The 21,096-nt window shown below is 56.8% G+C and overlaps 1 protein-coding gene across 9 annotated transcripts in view; it reads left to right on the top strand.

Moving 5' to 3' along the window:
• AHDC1 (AT-hook DNA binding motif containing 1) overlaps positions 1-21,096 on the top strand; it is a 64,058-nt gene that overhangs the window by 22,205 nt on the left and 20,757 nt on the right. For 7 of the 9 annotated variants that reach the window (XM_032361406.1, XM_032361407.1, XM_032361408.1 and 4 more), the window contains one exon: positions 20,549-20,727. The gene's annotated coding sequence lies outside the window, so the exon portion shown is untranslated. Of the gene's footprint in view, positions 1-771; positions 4,826-8,382; positions 12,054-20,548; positions 20,728-21,096 lie in introns of those variants that run through there. The other 2 variants (XM_032361412.1, XM_032361411.1) reach the window with 2 other exon arrangements.

The raw sequence follows: 21,096 nt of genomic DNA on the forward strand, positions 1-21,096 counted from the left end.
GTGGAGGGGGCTCCGTGGAGGCATTTTGGAGGTGGGGAGCCCACTGGGGGACTGTCACAGCTGAGCGGGCGAGATATGGCAAGGTCAGATCGGAGAGACAGCTTGGACTAGTGGGAGAGGAGCCCGGGAGACAAATCCCTGACCAATAACCTTCCGAGCTCTGCCTCACACTTTCTGAGGGGCCCTCGGTTAGTCCTTTTCCATCTGTGTGTCCTTGTTTCCGCATTTGGATTGAACTGAAGACCCCTTTTTCTCCTCAACATTTGAGCTAAGGATCCATTTTGAGAAGACGATGGGTCTTCTCTTCAGAAAAATACAAAAACAAATTTCGGCTAAAATTCTGTGAGGTTTTATAAACCTGCCAAAGTCCATCCATGGAACCAAACTAGATGATCGGGAGTAATAAAAATAGCAATTAGCATTAAATGCTTATACCAGGCCAGGGGCTGGGCAAAGTGATACACATCCTGATCTTGTTAAGTCCATTCAACAACCCTGTGAGGTAGGTAGGTACTGTTATTATTATTCTGCTTTACAGATGGGGAAACTAAGGAAGCCTAGAGAGGTAGAGTGACTTGCCCCAAGCCAAAGCTGGAGTTGAAGCCTGGGTCTGTCAGTGCGAGAGCCCAAGATTTTCACTACTAAAACGAAGGCTGGGAGCTAGAGGTGAATGGTGGAAAAAGGGGTGTGTAGTGGTGCCATTCAGACCTGACGTGATAAGCATCAGGTGGTTGGGGGTGTGGAGCTAGAGATGAAGACTCCATTTAAAGCCCCCTTGTCTAGCTGCTGGCGGATTGGTATCTGTCCCACATGACCCCCAGCTAAGTGACCTGCTCTGTCTTCTAGGTGAGATTCTGCTCTGCCCCCTTGGCAGAGGAGGGCTTACTACTAACTCTTGGACGCAGCCTCCTGTGCTGTCTCTGGAATCATCCCTCCCTCCCCATTCTCAAATGGGCTGTGATCCCTGTAGGGCACTTCAGAAGTGGAGACACCCTTTCCATCCCAGAAAAGAGTAACCCAGGCCATCTCCTGAGATCAGAGTGGAATCTGGGACCCAGACAGCATGTGGTGCATGTCAGGCTCTGGTTTAGACCCTGGTCAGCAGTATCCTCTAAGGAGGAAGGGATCTAGATTAGACTAGATCATGGTCTTAGGCTGGAATCTAGATTTCTGGTGGGTTGGACTTGTTGGTCATTTAGAAAAGAGGCTGGCAAAACTTCTGTAAAGAGTCAGATAGTAAAAAAAAAAGAAAAAAAAATTTAGGCTTTGTAGACCATTGGGTCTTAGTCATGAGTACTGAGCTCTGTTATTGTACTTTGAAAGCAGTCATAGACAATGCATAAATGGATGAGTATGGCTGTGTTCCCATCAGACTTGAATTATAAAACAGACAGCAGGTTGGATTTGGCGCTCGGGCCATAGTTTGCCAACCCTTACTCTAGAACCCCATTCTTCCTAAGGGTATCTTGATCTTCAATCTTACTAGATAGCAATCTAAGCAAATAAGGTTGTGGTGTTAGACTGTCAGCCTGGTTAACATGGAAGAGAGATCCACGGTCTTGCTGGGATCTAGGGGTTAGGAATTGATGAACAAGAAATTAGTAATAGAGAGTGGTTTAAAACAAACTAAGCCATAATCTCTGGTGGAGCCTAGATTCACAAAAGACTGGGGTGGAGTGGTGTGGGGTGGTGAGATTTAGACCAACACATAAGGTTGTGGTCTGAATATAGGGAAGTGGGTGAGCTAAAGCCACACAGATACTGATCTAGAGCAGGCAAAGTCTTGGCCCTAAGCCAGAGTACCATAGGATCTAGAACAACACTGTCCAATAGAAATGTAATGGGAGCCATGTATGTAATCTAAATTTTCTAGTGGCCACATTAAATAAAGTAAAAAGAAATAAGTGAATTGATGTTAATAATATAGCAACCCAGTATATCCAAAATATTATCACTTTAATACATGTAATCATTATTTAAAGTATTGAGATATCTTACTTTTTTTTTTTTTCATATTTCAGACTTCAAAACCTGATGCATATTCTGTGCTTATGGCACATCTTAATTCCAATTAGCCACGTTCCCAGTGCTCAATAGTTAGTTTCTACCATATTGGGCAGCACAGGTTTAGAAATGGGCTTTTCTTTGGGACCATGATCCAGAGGAATCATCAGCCAGAATGATCTGGAGTAAATAGAGTTGGACACACCAGAGGTTATACTCTTATAAGGTTATACAGAACTGGGTGTTGGCTGGCTCACCCTGGGAGAGCATCTTTTGCTGGATTGGGAGTTGGAGGGGGGTCCCTCCTTTGTAGTCCTGACCAAGTGGCCTCCAGCTTTTCCCTCCCTCATCCCAGTGTCACCTCTGAATCTGGAGTCTGGTCTGGCCTGGCAGGTGGGGGTGGGGCAGGGTAGCAGCTGGACCCTTGAGGGAGCAGGAGCTCCACCCCTCCAAGCCAGCTGCTGCCAGCCTTCCTGGACTGGCTCTGTGGAAACAGGGGGCCCAGAGACAGAAATAAACTGCCAGGTTTCCGGGGCGGAGTGGGGGGCCTGCCAGCCTTTGTGCTTCCTTGCTGGAGGTTGAGTGGGGGCAGGAAGCAACTCCATGCTCTGTCGCAGGCTGTTACCCCTCCATGCCATCTCCCTTCATCCCTAGCTCCTCCACCTTCATGGCTCTAAGGCTAGGCTAAGTCTAGAGTTTGGTGGATTGGTGACCCCTCTGGGCCCAGAAGCTTGGGTCAGTCCCTTGGGAACAAAGGGTGATTCCTAGGGCCCTGGACATAGCTTTGCAGCCATGGGGATAGTGCCTGTGAGCTCATTTCTAGGACTCCATCCTGGGAACCCTGCTAGCTGCCCCAGGGCAGAAGCTGAGCAGATTCGGAGGGCTGCAGTGGGGTGTTAGACTAGGAATTGGAAGATCTGTGTTGGATGCTCACCTCTGCCACTAACTGGCCAAAGGTAACTTTGGGCAAATGACACTATGAGCCTCAGTTTCCTCCACTCTAAGAAGGGGCAGGGTTTGTCCTGCTTGTCTCAGGGCACTGTAGTTCAGTAGTTAACTCAGACTCTGGAGCCTAAGTTTATCTGACTCTGGCCCCTTCCATTGGACCTTTGGTAGATCACTTAACCTTCCTGGGCCTCAGTTTCTACATCAGGAAAAGGGAATATTACCAACTTTATGGGAACCTTATCTTCAAGTGAGTTAACCCATGCAGGGCAAGTGCTCAGTGTTGGCTATTACTATTGGTAATTGACAAGTTCAATCGGGTTGTAAGTGAAAATGCATTATTCAGATGTAAGGGATTCTTGCCCTGGAAAGAGTTCTCTCGGACCCCCTCATTTTATAAATGGAAAAACGGAGGCTCCCAAAAGGGAAGGCGTTTTGCCCAAAGAGGCGCACACAGCAAGCAAAATCCTTATTTGGTACCACTATATAAAGCCAGGTGGCACATCCCCAATTTACAGGTAAGGAAATCGAGGCCGGTGATTGGCCACTGGGGCACAGTGGCGCTATCCAGTGAGGCCTGAGTCCGCTGCTGGGGCGGGAGTGCCCAGGCTGTCAGTGCTTGTCCGAGGAGGGGCGTACAGGTAGCGGGCGCCCCGCAGCCGCCGCCAGAGCCAAGCGCGCTATTAATAATCCCGCCGCTCCGCCCGGGCCGAGAGCGCAGGTCCCGACTGCCGCCGGGCGCCTCCCGGGCCTGGACCCGGGCCGGAGCCCGAGCCGGATCGCGGCGGCCCTCCTCTTCCCCCCGCCACGTGACACCCACCCCCCCGCACTCCGCGGGCAGCCGAGGGCCCGGGCTGGCGGAGGGCGGGCCGGGGGCCAGGAAAAAGCCGAAAACACCGATGTTGGGCCGCTCCCCTCCCGCTCAAAATAGCCCCCGGCCGGGGCTGCCACGCATTCCGCCGGGCCCGGGGCGCGGGAAGGGGCGGCCGACCCGGCCCCCGCCCGGCCCGACGTGGCTGCCTCGCCGGGTTGGGGGGGGTGGTGGCGAGGGCGGGCCGCGCGGCCGGCCGGCATGTGGCTCTCCTTCGGGGAGCCTTGGCAGCCCGGACTGCGCGCTGCGCCGGGATGATGGAGAGCTTCTGGAATTTCCTGCAGCTGGAGAGCGCGGCCGGCCGGGGGAGCGGGCTGAGCGCGCGGCTCGGGAAGGGGCGCCTCGTAGCCCGACCCTAGGGGGCGCCTCCGCGGCCAGGGCTGTGGTGGGGGGAGCTCTTACCCGCCCCCCGGCCGCGGGAGTGGAGGGCTGCACACCTCCCCTCCCCCTGCCGCTTGTTTCGGGTCTGGCGGGGGTCCAGTCCCGCCCCTCCCGGCCTGGGCGGCGGAGAGGGGCCAGGTGCAGGCAACGCCCCTCCCCCAGCCGCCTGGTTTCCCTCTCGGCCCGTCACCTCCTCCAGGAGTCAGAAGCTCCGCGGCCTCATCTAGGAGGGGGGGTGGCAGGGATCAGGGGGCAGCGCAGGCCTGCCAGGTAGCCTGAGAGGCGGCGGCGGCGGCGGGAAAACTCGGAGGCGGACCGTTCGGGCCCGAGAACGGCTGGGCTTGCGGACCAGAGCCTCCCTGCTTGAGCAAGAGGCGCCTCAGGGCTTCTAGGAGGGAGGCGAGGCCATCCTCTCTCAACAACACCCCCCAACGGTCCTCACCCCCGGCAGCCGCGGAGCCGGTGGGGGGCGGACGTGCCGGAAAAATCCTGGACCGTTTTCTGGACGTTGGCGGCAGCCTTCTTTGGGGGCGGATCTGCACCTTGCAGGTCCTGAAGTCCAGAAAAGGGCTCCCGGGAGGGAGGGGGTTCCTTTTAGAGGAACCCTGAGATCCAGGGGAGTAGGTAAGTGACCTCTGAGGGCTCACTCTTGGCACTGTGAGTAGGGGGAGGGAAGGAGGTCTACCTTGCCCTTTGTGGGGGAGGGGAAGGGATGCTTTCCCACACTTTGCTAGTTCCAGTACCATTTGGCCTCTGCAAACTGTTGAGCCTTTTGGCAACTCCGGCACCTCCCTCGCCTGGGGTGGACTACCTCTCCCTTTGCCAAGGGTCCCTGTTCAGCTTCCATTTCTCGCCCCAGCCCATCACACCCTCACCATGTTCAACAAAAGCCTTAGAGCAACTGGCAGTGTGACCTTGAGCTAGTCCCTTCACTCCTTAGTCCCTTTGCTCATCTGAAAAACTAGATAATAGTAGGTAGGCTGTGGCCTTGTTATGGAGCTTAAAGTTGCACAATGTTTAAAGCAAATTACCATAGTGTCTGCACAGAGTGAGGACAGGAAATAAATGGCACCTGTGTAACACACCGCCTCATTCAGAGCCCTTAAGTCTTTGAATCCCCTTCCCCTCCAACAGCCCTGTGAAATTTGGCTTCCCAAGGTAAGTAGTGGCTCTCAATAAGGCTGAGGAGGATGGAAAGATGTTGGTTTCATTGTGTTCATTTATTCATTGAGCACATAGTTAACGTTGTTCAGCTAGCTCTGTACTAGGGGAGAGACCTCTGAATGTGTGTTGGGAACTGAAAACTAGGACAGGTCACTAAACTCTGTTAAAGCTGGAAGGGCCCTTAGAAGTCCTTCCTGCTTGGTGAGCTCTTAGTACAGATGGAGAAACTGAGGCCAGCAGAGGGGGCCTGGTCTCACAATACTCCTGCTGGGGTGGGGGTGGGGCCTGGAAAAGAGCTCTGGGCCGGGGGAAGCTGAGGCAGCCCCTGGCCTGGCTCCCTAGGGTATGGCCTAGGCAGGCTGAAAGCGAATTCTTCTTTCTGCTCCCTCCCATCTCTGTGCTGACCTTTCACTCCACCTCTGCTAGAGGGGGTGCGGGTGGAGCCCAGATATCCAGATTCAAATTCAGATCCCTGTTGGCTCCCCCCTCAGCCCAGGATGTTGGGCCTGGGCCTGGGCCTGGGCCTGTGTCAACTCCCACTCTTCCCTCCCCTTCATGCCCCCCCCCCCCCAGTTCTCCCTGTTTCCTGTTGGATTGGCCTTCCTTATGTACTGGAAGGAACTCAAGGCTCCATTTGTTGTCTGTGTGAACTTGAGCAAACTGCCCCACCTCTATGAGCCTCGATTTGCTTTTCTGCAAAATGGAGTTGATATAAAAGCTACCTAGCAGGACACCTCTTTCCCGAGCATCCCAGGCTTCCTGGCAGAGATTTATTTAAATAATAAAAGGCAGCAAGTCCTTAGAATGTACCTTGAAGGCCAGGTATGGAGAACAGATCAGTCTTCCTTTACCTTTGGTTTGGCAGCTGGTTTAGGTCTTAGCTTGGTGGGGGGGGCCGAGAGGGGGAGCCTGGACTAGGGGGTGGGGTAGGGATGAGTGTCCATCAGATCATTTGGCATAGTCCAGATTCGAGCAAATTTTTGTGGCCCAGATTCCAGGGCTGCCAGATGCCTGCCTCTGAATGCACGGCTGGTCAGTTCTCAGAAACTCACCTTTAGGACTGTAGACTCTCTCCCATTGAATCCAGCCCCACCTCCCTCTGCCTCAGGGAAGCCCTCCAGGGCGGCCTGTATCCCTATAGTTTCTCTCCAGCCCTTAGAGAGCTCTCAGTGAGGGACTGCAGAAGAGAAAGGGACTGGAAGCCACAATGGGGCTGTGTGACTTTGGGCAGCTGCTTCCCTTCTCTGGGCCCTGGTTTCCTCCTGCATAGCAGGGAAGGCTGGATTAGTGACTCCCTGAGGCCCCTTCCAGCTCTGACAGGCTCTGAGACTGTGTTGACTGATGTATCCTAGGAGATAGGAGCACACAGAACCGAGTCAGATGGGAGATTCCTGTGGAGGTATCCCCACCTCTAGAAGACTGGAGAGCCTCCCTTCCCCAGACACACCATTCAGGGACACTGGCTGAGATTGTGGTGGGTGGAGGGGGCATATCACCCAAGTGAGTGGTGCTGCCGATTCCCAGGGTCCCTGTTGTCAGTAGAAAGGCCCAAGAATAAGAGCTCGTGTTAGCCCGGGCTGTGAGACTGCTTGCTTCTAGGGGAAGGGAATGTGTGTGTCAGTGACCAGTCAGCCTCCAGGGATTTGGGGGGTGGGTGGGGTGAGGGGAGGCTTGCGGTGCCCAGGGCAGCTAGCTTGTGGGATGGTGTGGCCAGAAAAGCGACTGCAGGGGCAGTATATGGGGTGGGGGGCAGTGAACAAGACAAGAAAGCTGGCAATGGGAAAGAAAGAAACAGATGAACCAGAGAAGCCAGGCTTTGGGTTAGGACAGGCCTGACTTCCCAGCCTGACTGGGAAGGTTGGGCACAATCTGACTGTTCTGCCTGTGCCTAGGTTTGTGGACTTGTTTGTAGGTGTTGAGCTGAACTGCACTGTTCTGAATCGCAGTTGTCCTGTTGTATGGGGTGGGGGGTGGGGGTGGGGTGTTCATGCAGGGGTGTTGTCAAGGTTTCCTGAACAGTGAGTGTCTGGCTGTTGGAGGGGTGTGTGTGCACAGGATGGTATTTATTGTATGGCAGTAGGCAGCCCGTGTCCATTTGGGGTGCTTATCAGATTGTGCTAGAGGCATCGGTTCTAGCTGTTAGAAAGCTTGGGCTACATTAGGGAGATTGCCTGGCTGTAAGGGAAGGTGTTTTTAAGCTGCAAGCGAATCCTGGCGCTGTTTTGGGTGCCTCTTCCCCCTCCATCTCTTGGGGAGGGAGGTCTCCGGTCTTAATCAGTGCCTCCGCAGGTAGGCAAGCAGGCGGTTGCTAGCCTGCTCACACTTGCAGTAATTTTACCACGGTGCCTAAGTCAGGAACAGGCGTGAATTGACCTTTTAACCCCTTCCCTGCCGCAGGATTAGACTCTGTTTCCTGTTCAATCTCCTCCAGAACCAGTTCCATCCCGCCTGGGGGGCCCCCCCAAGGAGCGGATAAGCAACCCCCCCATCTGTTCTCTCCTCCCTCCTCCCTGTTGAGCCTTGGGGGGGGCCTGAGGGCCAGGCTGGTGCAGGGTCTGGCAGGAGCTGAGGGCCCAGGCGGGAGTGATAAATATTGAAGAGGAGGGATTTCGGTGTGGGCTGGAGCAGCTGCAGTGGTTCGAGTGTCACACTATCTCTCCCCAGGTTTACTGACCCATTTCCATTCACGCGGCTGCCGGTTTCCTAGCAACGGCAACAGTCCCCCCAGAACAGGCGGAGTGTGTGTCTGCCATTAGCGACTGCCGCAACTGTGTCAAGGTTACCCCGCTCCCTGCAAACCCACCCCGGCGGGTTTGTTTTCTGCCAGCGCCTGGCACTCACGGTGCCAGCCAGGGAGGGGGAGGGGAGGGGGCTGGGGGCCAGCCCAGGGGCTTGGGTGGGGGTGGGGGGCCGAGGAGGAGCTGCAGTTCCCGGTCCAGTGGGAGCCAACTTGGACTGAGGCCGAAGCAGCTGCCCCCCCCTTGGCTGGTGGAATTCCTGAGCCCGAGGGGAGCAGGGGGCGGGGCTGTCCCTCAGCCCTGACCCCCGAGATTCCAGAGCCTGGGGGGAGGGGTGTTGGCCGAGGGGCCTCCGGGAAGCCTGCCTGATCTGACCCCACCTGGCTCGTTCTGCTCCTGCCCTGCCCTGGCTTCCTCCCACTTCTGCACATCGACGTGCTCTTCCCTGCTCGGCTCACAGCTCTTTGTCCCAACCTCTGTGCCTAGTCTCCCCCATCAGACTCCCCAGGGCAGGGTTATATTTCTCCCATCAGACTAGGGGCTCCTGAGGTTGGGGTTCGTGATTTGTTCTTTCCTTCTCTCTCCTCAGCACCAGCTCTTTACTGTTTTTCCAAATGTCATGGGAGATGAGATTAAACAGTTGGGGTGGCAAAGGATAATTTTTCTTACCGGGGACTAGAAGGGCAAATCCCTCATTCCACCTCCTCAGTAAAGTCAGTTCTGCTTGCATGACACCCCCCCACACACACTGCCCCGCAGCACTCAAATGGGAGTGGCCATTACAAGTAAAGTTACCTCTCTTCTCACCCTGAAAGCCTGGCTGCAAAGGGTTAAAGCAGCTGTGCAGCCCCCCCCCAATCTTGCCTTGGTATGTGAGCTCCCCCAGGCTTGGGGGATGGGAGGATGGGGGGTCTGTCGCCTTATAGCCACTCATGTGGTCAGCTCAGACCTGACCAGTCACATTCCTGCCCAGGAGGACTGGGGCTTGAGGGGGGGGGGGCAGGGGCCTGGAGGGGGCTGGGTTGGTAGGAGTGGAAAAGGGGGGTACCAAGAAGCTTGAGCAGGGGGCTGCTGAGAACATGGAAGTATTTGCAATATAAACCTCAAGAAGCCTGACTCTACCTCCCGTTCCTCTAGGCCTCAGTCTCCCTGTCTGTCTTCCCTGTTTGCACCTGCCAAAACATTCCCATGATCCACATAGTTGTGATACAGGTACAGACCTGGTCCCAGTTCTAAACAAAGAGAAGTGTATGGCAGAAGCGGTTTCTGACATGCAGGGCAGCCCAGAGACTTGTGGGTAGCCTCCAGTGTGACTTTCTGGGGCTTGGAGGAGGTCGGCTGGGTGTTTGGTTGGGTCAGAGGCTCTGAGATCTAGGGTACAGAGCAGGCTGTGCTAGACAGTAGAAAGAGACCTGGGCGGAGCCCCAGGAAGCCTGGTTCTCTGCCCAGCCCTGTGACTGACTCCCCCATGGCCTCAGTCTCCCCATCAGAGGGGCTTGGGCCTGTGGTCTTTAAAAGTCCTCCTGTTCTCTAAGTCAATGGCTCCGGGTTAGCGATGAGGAGTAAGGGGCAATGGTCTGGAGGGATGTGGGAAGCTGCCAGCTCAAGGGGGAGTTTGCAACGCGATCCCAGAGCGAAAATAGCCCAGGTCATTTTCAGCTGCTTAGGCTGAGGGAGGTATCTGATCCTGGCAGGGCCGGGCAGCTTGGGCAGGGGGCAGGGAGGAGCATTCTGTCAAGCCCTCTGGGAAACTGGACCCCAGGATGGGAGGGTGGGGCGAGGTTGGCGTGCTTAGCTGGGTTTCCTGAGACCCTCTGGGTCCTGGCAGATTCCCCACCCCCTCCCATGAAAAGATAAGGAATGCAGAGGGTTAACAGGAGGTGAGGGCTGTACTCTGGTCCCCTTTGGGTCCTGGCCTGGATGAGGTGAAAGGTCAGCCCCAAGGAGTCCAAGCACAGCTGGGGCAAGAGTAACCTGATCCTTCTCCCTAGCCAGGCTCAGGGGATCACAGAGCCGCCTCCCCCAGGAAAGGTGCTTTGACATCCCCAGGAAGGAGTTTGTTTCTACTTGTTCCCAGCAGGGGTTGGGGGTAAGGGAAGATCATGGCCCAAGGGGTCAGGGAGAGCTGCAGGCCTGGTGCCCCAGCCAGTCTGGCAGTGCTTTGTCATCCTGGGGTCAGGGGAGGTGGAGGTGAGCCTGCTGGAAAGGTTAGAGGGAGCCTGTTCTGGCCCTGCTCTACTCGGTGCCCCATTTATAATGACTGACGGCCAGCCCTGGAGATGCAAAGCTTAAGAGGTAGGACACTCTTTCCCCTCAGCACACATACACTGTCTGAGGAGTGAGAGAAACTGCCTGATCCTAGGCGGTGACATTGACATGTATTTGGGGTGGGGAATTACACCTTGACTCTGAGATGGGTTTGCCCTCTGTGGTTTTGTTGGGGGGGGGAGGTGTAAGAGTGTGAGGTGGTGTGATGATTGGCAGAAACAATACCGAGAAGAACAGGGGCTCTGAAGTCCAGTTTGACTTGGGTTCAAATCCTTCTGCCCTGGGTGAGCTAGTTAACATAAACCCCAGTTTCCCCACCCACAAAATGAGACTAATACCATTCCCCACAAAGGGTAATTAAAAGGATTGGCACAGAGTAAGTGCTCAGTAAAAAGGAACCTTAATGGGTTTCATTGTGTGCTAAGGTCACACATGATGCGGTGACCCTGCTGAAGCTGGAGGTCTGACTCTGGCTGGAAGGAGTTGGTGAGCTACAGATGGTCTGAGGGAGAGGGTAATTGTGAGAATGTGACTGCATCAGTGTCTCTAGAGCTGCATGTGAGGCTGTGGGAGTATCCAGGTCACTTGGGGTGGGATGGGGTGAGATGAACGGTGTTGAGCCTGTGGCAAACGGTGGTTGGGGCAACGTTCTTAAAGCTGACCCCTTGGGCTGGCAAGGGCCCCTTAGTCCCCACCCCGGCAGGCTTTGTGCAGCAATGTGTGGGTGTAGCTGTCCCCGGAGTGTGGCCGTAGGTATGTTTGAGAAGACGCAGGCATCCCAAGAAAGAACAAGTCGCCTTTTGTACGCATGCAGCCCGGGGCTGGGCTGGGCCCTCTCTGGGGGATCCCCTGTTTCCGCGCCCAGCTCCCCGCCCACGGACAGCGCCCCAGCCCCACCCGCCACCTGATGGTGGGGAGGCGGCCAGGTGGCCTGAGCGCCCCCTCCTGGGGTCTGTGCTTCGGGCCTGGGGTTAGGGGTCTGGGACCTGAGGCAAGGGGAGTGCCCGAAGCCCTGGCACCGCCCCTCGTGACATCACTCCAGGTACTACCAATCCCTGGGAGCCCTGCCCACGGTGCCCCGCCCCCAGGCGCCAATCTCCTGCCATCCCGAGGCGCAGTGGGTGGAGGAGGAGGAGGAGGAGGCAGGGCCGCCTTGCGGGGCAGGGAGACCACAGAAGGCCGCCTCCTTCCTACCCTGGAAGGGGCTCAACTGGCGACCCTGAGACCTTAGAGCTCAGCTCCCCTTCAAGGACCTCACAAGATCTCTCTTCTGGAGCACTCTACCTTCTTGCTCACCTGTCCAAATCTTAACCAGGTACCACTTTCTTCAGGAAAGCCTTCCAGAATCCTGCCCCCCGCCTTTTTCCTGATTACCTACACCCTTTTAGTGACCCTCTGTAATAAAGGGCTGCTAGTACACTACTGCTTCTAGCTAGCTGCAGTCCGCCGGACAGCTCACTGTGTACCAGACTGCTCCGTATTTTTCCTGGAATAGCTTACCTGATGGATCTCAGATTGTTTTCCACTTTGTGTAAGAGCCTTTCCCACCCACCGGATCGGGAGTTCCTCTGGGCACAGGTTGCAGACACAGCCTGGCTCAGAATAGGCGCTACCAGATGTTTGGTGCTGGAGGATGGACGAGGCTCCAGAGGGAGAGTACCCAGAAGTCACACAGCAAGCAGGTAGACCAACCAACACTGGAAATGGGGTTTCCTGGCCCCATTCAGGTTTTTGGTTCTGGTGTGTGCCTGAGTCAGGAGTTGCACAGAAAGATGCCACAGACCTTTTTCCTCTAGGAAGGCCTTTGCCTAGCTGCCGAAGATCAGAAGGGCCCCGAAGTCTGTCCTCTTCTGCGATCCATACCAGAACCTCTGACTTCTGGGAGGCAGAGGTGGAGATGCTGGGGGAGCTGGGATGGCTTTCACGGCCAAACGGGCAGTTCTGGGCTGTTTTGTGGGCCCAGTAATTGGGGGGTACTGGTTCTGGGGACATAAGGATTTAGCTGGCAGGTGGGAGGTTCCAAGTTGGGCAAAGAGGAGTTGCTGGGAGCCAGGGTATGTGGGGGTTCAATGCAGGAGAGGCAGAGATTACGCTGGGCCAGCACTCCCAGCACCAGCCTGGCCCTGCGGAATGCTGGGAGGCCCGGGGGATGGAGCCAGGCAGCCAAGGTGTCTCCGGTGGCACAGAAGCAGTTAAGAGCTGCCTCAGCCCGTTCCTTCAGACAATTAGTGACATCTCGCTTGACAACACCACACTGAGCCGATGCAGACCTCAGCCCCCCTCCCAGCCCCCCCACGGCCGCTTCAGCTGTTTATTCTTGGGCTTTAACAATTGGGATTCTGACTTGGAGGAGCGGGCGCCCCGCGCTGCCCTCTGACCCTCCGTCGCCTTGGCAACTGGAGCCCGGTAGGCCTGGGCTCTGCGTTAGGATTACAGATCCTGAATTCACAATCTTGCTGCTCCCCTGCAAGCAAAAACAGCAGCAGCAGCATGCGGGAGCTTCAGCTAGACTGGAGGGGATGGAGCTTGGAGGGTCCCCAGGGTCTAGCCTGCGGCACGGGGTGTGTGGGGGGGAACCTGGGAGACCCACAGGCGACCTGTGGAGTGGTACCCACCCCCCCTCCAGCCTCCATGGGGTTAAGCAGGGCCCAGAGCCCTCCTCAGTGCCAACATCTCCCATCCTGTCTCTGGAAACTTTCTTCCTGGTAGAGCCCCGAGGGCAGGGTGAAGCTTCTTCATCGCCACCCCCCTTCCCCTCAGTCAGCCCCCTACCATGCCCAGAACTCCAAGTGCCAGCCGGCTGTGCCCCTGCCGGCTGTGCCCCTGCCGTGCCCGCAACCATGGCAACAGGCCCCCCTCCTTCACCAGCTCTGCTCCTTCTCCCCCCCACCGCCCCCCCAGCAGCCAACTGCCCCAGCTGAAACCGGAGCCGATGCATCTGTGAGCCTCATGCCCAGACCCACATTCCATTTCTGTCCTCTGTCCCCCCCCCACCAGCTCTGGCGACGACATCTCCCCCCTCTTTGTGCCCCCTCCCTGCTCACTCTGTGCTGTCCCCCCCCACCCCTTCCCACACACTCTATCACTTCGTGTCTCCCCCTTCCTCCCGCCCCATTCTCTGAGTGTGTCTCACCCTCTCCCGACTGTCTCTGTTGGTCTCTGGGTGTGTCAGTCCCTGTCTGTCTCCAGCTCCCTGTGGTGTCCTTAGTTCTCTGTGCCTTGCCCTGTCTGTGGCAGGCTCCTTCTCCATCTCTTCCCCTCTGTGTGGATCTTGCTCTCTCTCTCTCTCTCTCTCTCTGTCTTTGTCTCTGCCTCATCCTGCTTGTCTCTCTGTCTTTGTCTTTTTCTTCCTCCTCTGTCCTTCTCTTCTGAGTCCCTTTTGCTGTGTTCCTTCCTCCAGCATCCTGTCCTCTCTCCCTCCTTCTCTCTCTCTCTCTCTCTCTCCCATCCCCTCCCTCCCCATCTCCTTCTCTTTAAGCCCCATTCTGCTCTGTGTCTCTTGCCCCCCACACTCCTCCTCTGTCTCTCTCTTCCTGAATCGGATTCCGTGCCTTCCCTTTGCCCTCCCTCTCTTTCTCTTCTGACTCTCTTTAAATACATAGATTTCTTTCAAGTTGTCTTCCTCTGTTTTCCATTTGGTGATTTCCCCATGGCCCCGGGTTTGGAACAGGGATGGGGGCCCTCCAGAGTCTCCCCAAAGGATTCCCTTTTCAGATAGGGGCCAGATGTGCTGGCACCCCATCTGGCACCTGTAGTTGAATCTGAGATGGGAAGGGGAGGTTCTAAGGCCATAGAACCTACAGGAGGTGGGGTGCCAGAAGCCAAGAGTGCCAGCCCTCCCTTTCTGGGGTTTTAGAATGCAGATTCCAACCATCTAGTCTACCTTCTAGGAGCCCAGGTCAGGGCAGAAGGTAGTTTCAGGGGCTGAGCTGGCCCAAGAAGCCCCCTCGCTGTAAGAACTCAAAGAAGAGCATGTCTGGGTCTCACAGATCCCTGGGATTGGTCGCCTCCCCTGCTACATTGATGACTGTCTCTGACCGTACCTCAGTTTCCCCCAGTGGCACAAGGGTGCCTTGCTCTATCTCTGACTTCTTTAAAGTACTTTGAGTTCCTGGAACAGTTAAAAGTTATGCAGAACAGGGAAGGGGTAGAGGGGCTGCTGCCCCTTGCTTACCAACACCAGGGGGGACTCCAGCACAGAAGAGTCTGTCTGGGGCAGGGTTAGAATATGGGTCTCATCCCCTTAAGTATAGAGTGGTGGACAGTGCCCCACCTCCCCTTGCCCCCCACTCCCCAGGAGTATCAGACCCTTCTGTCAGGCCCTCCCTCTCAGTCTGGGTAGTGGCTCTCCTCCCTGCCACCCTCTTCAAGGAATGAACTTGGAGTCATGAGAAACAGGCCCTGGGGTGGGGGTGCCAGGTCTCCAGGGCCTAGCCCTTGCCTCTGGGTGTGATGAGACCTGGTCAGGCAGACAGTTCTTGGTGGGCACTACTCACCAAGGGGCCGGCGGGGGAGTAGGGGTGCCTGGGGGAGGCGGGTTGCACGCAAGGCATGCTGGGCCCCCTCGGTGGGTGGGTGGGGGGAACAAAGCTGGCATCGAGGCCTCAGCTAAAATTAGCCGCTTCCCTGCGCGGGAGCGAGCATGCCTGCCAGCCGCCCAGATCGCCGCTGCCTCGGCAGGCCATCTGTCGCCACGTTTCGCTCAGTCCCCCAGGGCTCCCCAGCTCCAGCCATCCCCAGGGGCTAGAGGGACTCTGCTCTGAGACTGTCCCTGGCCAGGGCTCTGGGCTCTGCTGCTGTCATGCTGTGTGACCTCAGGCTAGGCCTGTCACTCTCTGGACTCCTGTAAGATGGGCGTGCTCTGAAAACTGATATCCCAGATACCCCCAACCTTTTAAGCACCAGATACAGGCCTTGGTCATGGAGGCCTGGGTTTTGGGCTGCCTCCCTCCCTGAGCTGGCCCTCTGCTCTAGAGTTTGAAGATGAACCAAGTGGGGTTTGGGGTAAAGGTCGGGATGCATGGGAAACTCCCATTCAGTTCACTTGGTCTTCACAGGAGAGGAGGGCAGCTCTGTAACCAACACCCCAAAATCCTCCCTTTGCCCCCCCCCCCGCCCTCAACTTATTACTAATCTCCAAGGAGTCTTACGGAAGCAGTTCAGGTGGGAAACCCAAAGCTAGAGGGCGAGTTCAGCAGATACTAACTTGCTCTGTGGCTTGGACGAGTCTCTCGCCCTCTCTGTTTTCCCCTCCTCAGTGAGAAGCTCCTATTTTTTGAGCACCTGCCCACTTCACATCACATTGTCTTGTGAGGTTGACATCATTCCCACTTTCCAGCTGAGGAAACTGAGGTACAGAAAGCTGAGGTTCCTTGTGAGGAAACGGTGGGTCCAGGGACTAGACTGCGAGGTCCTTCCCATGGTTACCAGGACTCTGCCTGCGGGCTCCAGACCCAGCTTCTTTCTGGCCCTCCCCTCACCACTGCCCCTTCCCCCTCCCCATAAGCCATAGAGACTAAGCTGCTGCTCCAAGGTCACTCAGCTTGGCCTGGGAGGAGCTCAGACTTGAACCCAGGCCCCTTGGCTCCTGGCCTTCCTCGATCTCTGGCCAGCAGGCTGGGCCTGTTCCCTGGGTGAGTCATGCCCCTGGACTTTGGCCTCCTTGTCAGGCTCTGTGGCCTGAATTTGGAGAGGGGCCTTCCTAAGGACCAGGTCTGAAGCTGTCATCACACCCCCTCTCTGTCCTGGGGCCTGAGGTCATGGTAACTGCACCCCCCAGTCTGCCTCCCTGCCACCCATCTCTGAGAACAGCTCCTCAAGCCCCAACAGCAGCCCTCCCTCTGCCACTCCTTCTGCCCCCTCCCTGGAGAACAACCACATTCACTTAGAAATGGGGCAGGGGTGGCAGCGTGGAGAGGTGGTGTTTCCAGGTTGTCTGCATGCCCCAGGGCCACTTGCTTCCCTCCGTCTCTCCCCCAGCACCAGGTAGCCAAAGTTACCCAGGAGGGAGGCCGCAGCGCCTCCCCTCCTGGTGTCCAGGGACCAAGGTCGTGCACAGAGCCCTGTGCGCCTCCACCTCCTCCTGGGGCCAGTGGTGTTTGTCGCTGGGGCAACATGCGGCTGTGCCCGGCTTTGGCAGTGCCGGGGTGACATTCATGCCCTGTGAGCTGTGACGCCTCTGCAGGCAGAGGACAGCATCACACTGGCTGTCACCAGCGATGGGGGAGCCATGGCAGGGTTGGGGGGGGTCACGTGTCTGAAGCAGTCAGGGGGTATGTTGTGTGCCCATCTGGTGGTCTGAAGGGAGGACCCCCGGGGAAGGGCTGAGGTGGTGTCCCTGACTCACATTGGGTGGTGAGCATGGTGGGGGGGGCTGTCCCTTCCTCATACCTGAAAGATGAGGCTTGTCTGTGTGTGTGTGTGAGAGACAGGTTCTCCACATTTCACATCCATTAGCGGGTGTGGGAGTGCCTGGCCATGTGTCTGTTACACTGAGGTGAGGGTGACAATGTGTGTTCCTGTCTCCTGTTGTCTGGAGGTATCAGATGTGCCCATCTCACGCTTTGGGGGAAGTGACAGGTTACGTGCTTAGCTCATCCCGTTAGGAGGGTAGTCACCACCCCACATGCCTGTCTCTGACTGTTGGGGATGTGTGAGATGTCACCACGTGTCCCTCTCCTGCTGTTGTGGGGAGTGACATGTGTGATTCTCTCATGCTGTTGGGAGATTGTCAGTAACTTGGGAGCTCGTCTCTCACCCTAAAGAGACAACATGTTGCCCAGTGGTATGGGGCCCGCTGTTGGCGGGGCCTTCCCATGCAGGCCGCAGGGCCCTCAAAAGCAGACAGGGGAAGCATTCAGAGCCCTGAGCACAGGGACAAGTGTGTTGGGTTGGTGGCTGGAGCAGAGGGGGTGCGAGGGGGTGTCTGAGTCCCCCCCATGACCTTCTTTCTGCCCCAGGTGCCAACCCTTGGGACTGTTTCCCGAAAGGAAGAGGACCCAGTGTTCTTCAGGCCCTATGGCAAGGGGCCTCTGGGGCAGAAGCAGGTGTGACTGGGGTGGCAGGGCACCCGCCAGCGTTGGTATGGGGGTCCGTCCATGTCCCTGCAAGCGTGGGGGGACCCCGGTCCCTGCCTCTTCTGCCCCTGAAACTGTTAAACTAATTAAGGCTGTGGAGCCGCAGGATTAATCGGGGCAGCTCGGCGCGGGCCGGGAGCTCAGGTAGTCGATTAGTGCGCCGCGGAGGATATTGGATTTCTGAACCGCAAGTCAGCACTATTCGGCCTGTTATCTCGCCGAGGCTCGAGGGTCAGGAGGCGGGAGGCTCCAGGCTCGCTGGCCGCCCCCGCCCGGCCCGCTCGCAGCGTCCACTCCCCCTGCCCTCACAGTGCCACCAGGGCCATCTCTGTGCCCTCACCCAGCCCCTCTCCCGGATGCACCCCCACGCCTCGTCCCTGTCGCCCTCCTGCCCCTGGGCCCCGTGCTGCTCTCCCCTTTTGGTCCCTCTGAGTCTCTAACTCGCACTCTGAGCCTCTGACCAGCCTCTCCACCTGCCTCTCCACCTCCCTGCCCCCCAACCCCTGTGAGCCCCTCCCCATCACTAGGCTCTGCCTCTCTGCTTTTGTGTTCCTGCCTGCCTGTCTCACGGTTTCTGTCTGTCACTGCCTGTCTCTGTCTCTCATGTCTCTCTGTCTCACCTTCTCTCCCTCTGTGTGTCTCTGTGTCTCTTCCTCTCCCTCTGGGCTTCAACCTCTTCCTCTCCCTCTCTTTCTCTCTCTCTCTCTCCTCCTCTCTTGCCTTCTCTCTCTCTCTCTCTCTCTCTCTCTTGTGTGGTCTCGGCTGGTGTCTGCAACCAGAACAAATCTCCCCCAGCCAACACCCCCTGAACAAGGAGGCCAGAGCAGCTAATGGGAAACATGTGATTCTGCCTTGCGCCTGGAGCACCGTGAAGGGAGCCTTAGTCCCAGCTCAGCCCCCCTGTGCCCCCCTTTGCTGCATTCCCCCCCACCACACTACCCCCACTCCCAGCATCTCCCCCAGCCTATGCGGGCACAGTTGCAAGTTCCCCCAGTTATTCCCATTTCGGGGGTGGTGGGGAAGCTGGCATTTATCAGTTGGGGAGTATCAGGTTGTGGAGGGGCTGGGAGCAGCTTTGCTCCTGAGGTCCCTCCAGCCCACAGGGCCAGCCAGACCCCATGCAGACTCCCCCCCCCGCCCCCCCCACCATATGTAGGAAAACAGGGCCAAGATGCACTGAGCTCTGGGGGCCTGGATGGGGGGCAGCCAGTCCACCCCCACTGGAGGGCTCTGGGGCCACCCAGATTTCCATCTTTTCCGCCCTCCTGGGCCCCTGGGGAACTGCAGAGGTGGGGGCTCCCTGAGGGCTTGGGAGCTGCCGGGCTGCATTTCTGTGCCCACCCAACCACGGGGAAAGGGGGGATGGATCAGAGGAGGGAGGCTCTGGCAGGTTGGAATTCTCCTTCTCTGCCTGTGGATAAATTGTCCCTAATCCAGGCTTGGGGAGTTGTCTGGCTCCTACAGAGAGAGAGAGAGAGAGAGAGCACGCAGGAGATAGGGAGGGAGGAGGGAAGCAGGCACACAAACAGTGACACAGACACACACTGTTTCACAAAGGGTCTCTCGCATGCGATGCACACGCGCACACACGCACACGGACCGAGGAGGTACACAAAGGCACCGCACAAACACTGAGTCTCCGCTGTCCTGCCAGGCACACCGTGGCACACAGACCCTCTCGCACATGTTGACACTGACACGTCGCTGTTGTGGCGCAGACACAGGGACATGGCCCAAGGACCCACTGACACGCAGGCCCTGAGTGATGAGGGCATACAACACACGCATACAAGGACCCACTCACGGGCACACGGTGACCCCCAGCAGAACTGACCCACGGGAACACCGTGACCATTCACACTGTCAGCCTTGACCCTGAAAGCCCAGAAAGCAGGAGGTAACATTGATCCACAGTGACACCAGTGCCGGCAGTCACAGGCCTCGAGATGGGAAACCTGCAGGGACAGCAGAGGATCAGCCACACGCACCGCCCCCCCCCCACCACCACAACGCATCCAGAGAGCTCTGAGACAGGCAGAAGCCGGTTTAGCTCCTGACACAGCGAGATGCAGAGAGACGGGCGGAGCATGTACACATGCAGACACACACCACAGTTGGGGTTGGGGTGACTCCAGAGGGGCTGACACACGCTCCCGTGGCCTCACAGATGTGCAGACACAGGCTCAGCTGGACATACACACACAGAGCTGAATAGACCCAGATAAACACAGCCACACGTATAACTGAAGATGCTGAACCCAGGTACACATCACCCCTTCTCTCTCACACACACATACACAGGTAACCACATGCACCATACTGAGCAAACATAGGATCCCATGTGTGTACATTCTTAAACACACATGGACACATGCACATTTAGAAATGCACAGAAGGCTGCATAGACCCAGGAGCCCACATACAGGTGTATTTACCCAGACAGGAATGCTCTCTGCCACACATACAAATTCCCAGGCAGCCGGAACCCGAAGCAGTCCATGAGGCCTGGTTCCCAGACCCCCTCTGGGCTCTAGTACAGACCCCAGGGAGGCAGACAAATGTGCAAGAACAGGAGGCGGGTGAGAAGGGCCATGGTTATTAAAGAAAACAAGAGGCCTAACCAGTTGCCCGTAGAGGAGAGTGAAGGCCAGCAGCCTATACACACCACCTGGAAATCTGCATTTACCATGTCTTCAAATAGCAGTTCTCACACCTGCATTCTGAATAAGCTGTTAGCGTATATGGTTTCCCCAAATCATGCCTCCCCAATTCATAATATTGCCCCACTTTATAGATGAGAAAACTGAGAGCCAGAGAGGTGAACTGACTTGCCCAAGATCATACGCTGAGGGTTGAGCCAAGGACTGTCTGGCTCCCATGCATGTGTGTTCAGGTTCATACATGTACCTACGTACATGTACAAAGATACTGCTTCCCAGCAATCTGGGGTGTCAACAGGCGTGCAGTTCCCCAGTGACATGAGGTGGCAGGTGATTTCATTTTCTGCGAGACTGGACCCCAGCCATGCTAGCCTCCTGGTCCCTTTATCTGGCTCCTCCTGTGTCCACGCTTATGCCTGGGTGTTGTGTTTGCTTCCACAGATGGGAGCTTGCCTACCTGTCTACCCATCAGCCTGGACCCCAGAGCCTGCCCAGCTAAGTGCGTGCAGAGGGCCCCGGTTTCGGGGCAACTCTCAGGCTGCCTCAGAGACCACCCTGGGATCTCTGACAAAGACCGGCCTTTCCTGCTGAGCCAGACCTTGTCTACACAGCCTGTTCAGGTAACAGTGTACGGGGAAGCCAGTTCTGTGCCTGGGCCACTCCCAGAAAGTAAGGGTCAGGGGGACTGACTTTTCAGTCTTAGCAGGAATCCCCCACCCCCGGCTTAGGCCAAAAAGTCACCCATTATAGAATCAGAATATATTAACCCCACTTATTCAAAACTCCCCATTATCCAGAAAGGGGAACTGAGGCCCATGGATTATGCGGCAAGTCCCCTGGAGTCCTGCCTCCTAGTCTGGGGACTCTTCTCAGTACCTTGTGGACCTGAGAGAACTGGGAAGAGAAAAGGGTTGTGACAGTGACCAGAACTCAGGGCAGAGTTAGAAACCAGAGTACGTGATGTGTGCTGCTGACCACCGCCCCCCCCC

The sequence above is a fragment of the Mustela erminea genome, chromosome 10, assembly GCF_009829155.1.
Source record: "Mustela erminea isolate mMusErm1 chromosome 10, mMusErm1.Pri, whole genome shotgun sequence".
In the NCBI taxonomy this organism is placed as follows: domain Eukaryota; kingdom Metazoa; phylum Chordata; class Mammalia; order Carnivora; family Mustelidae; genus Mustela; species Mustela erminea.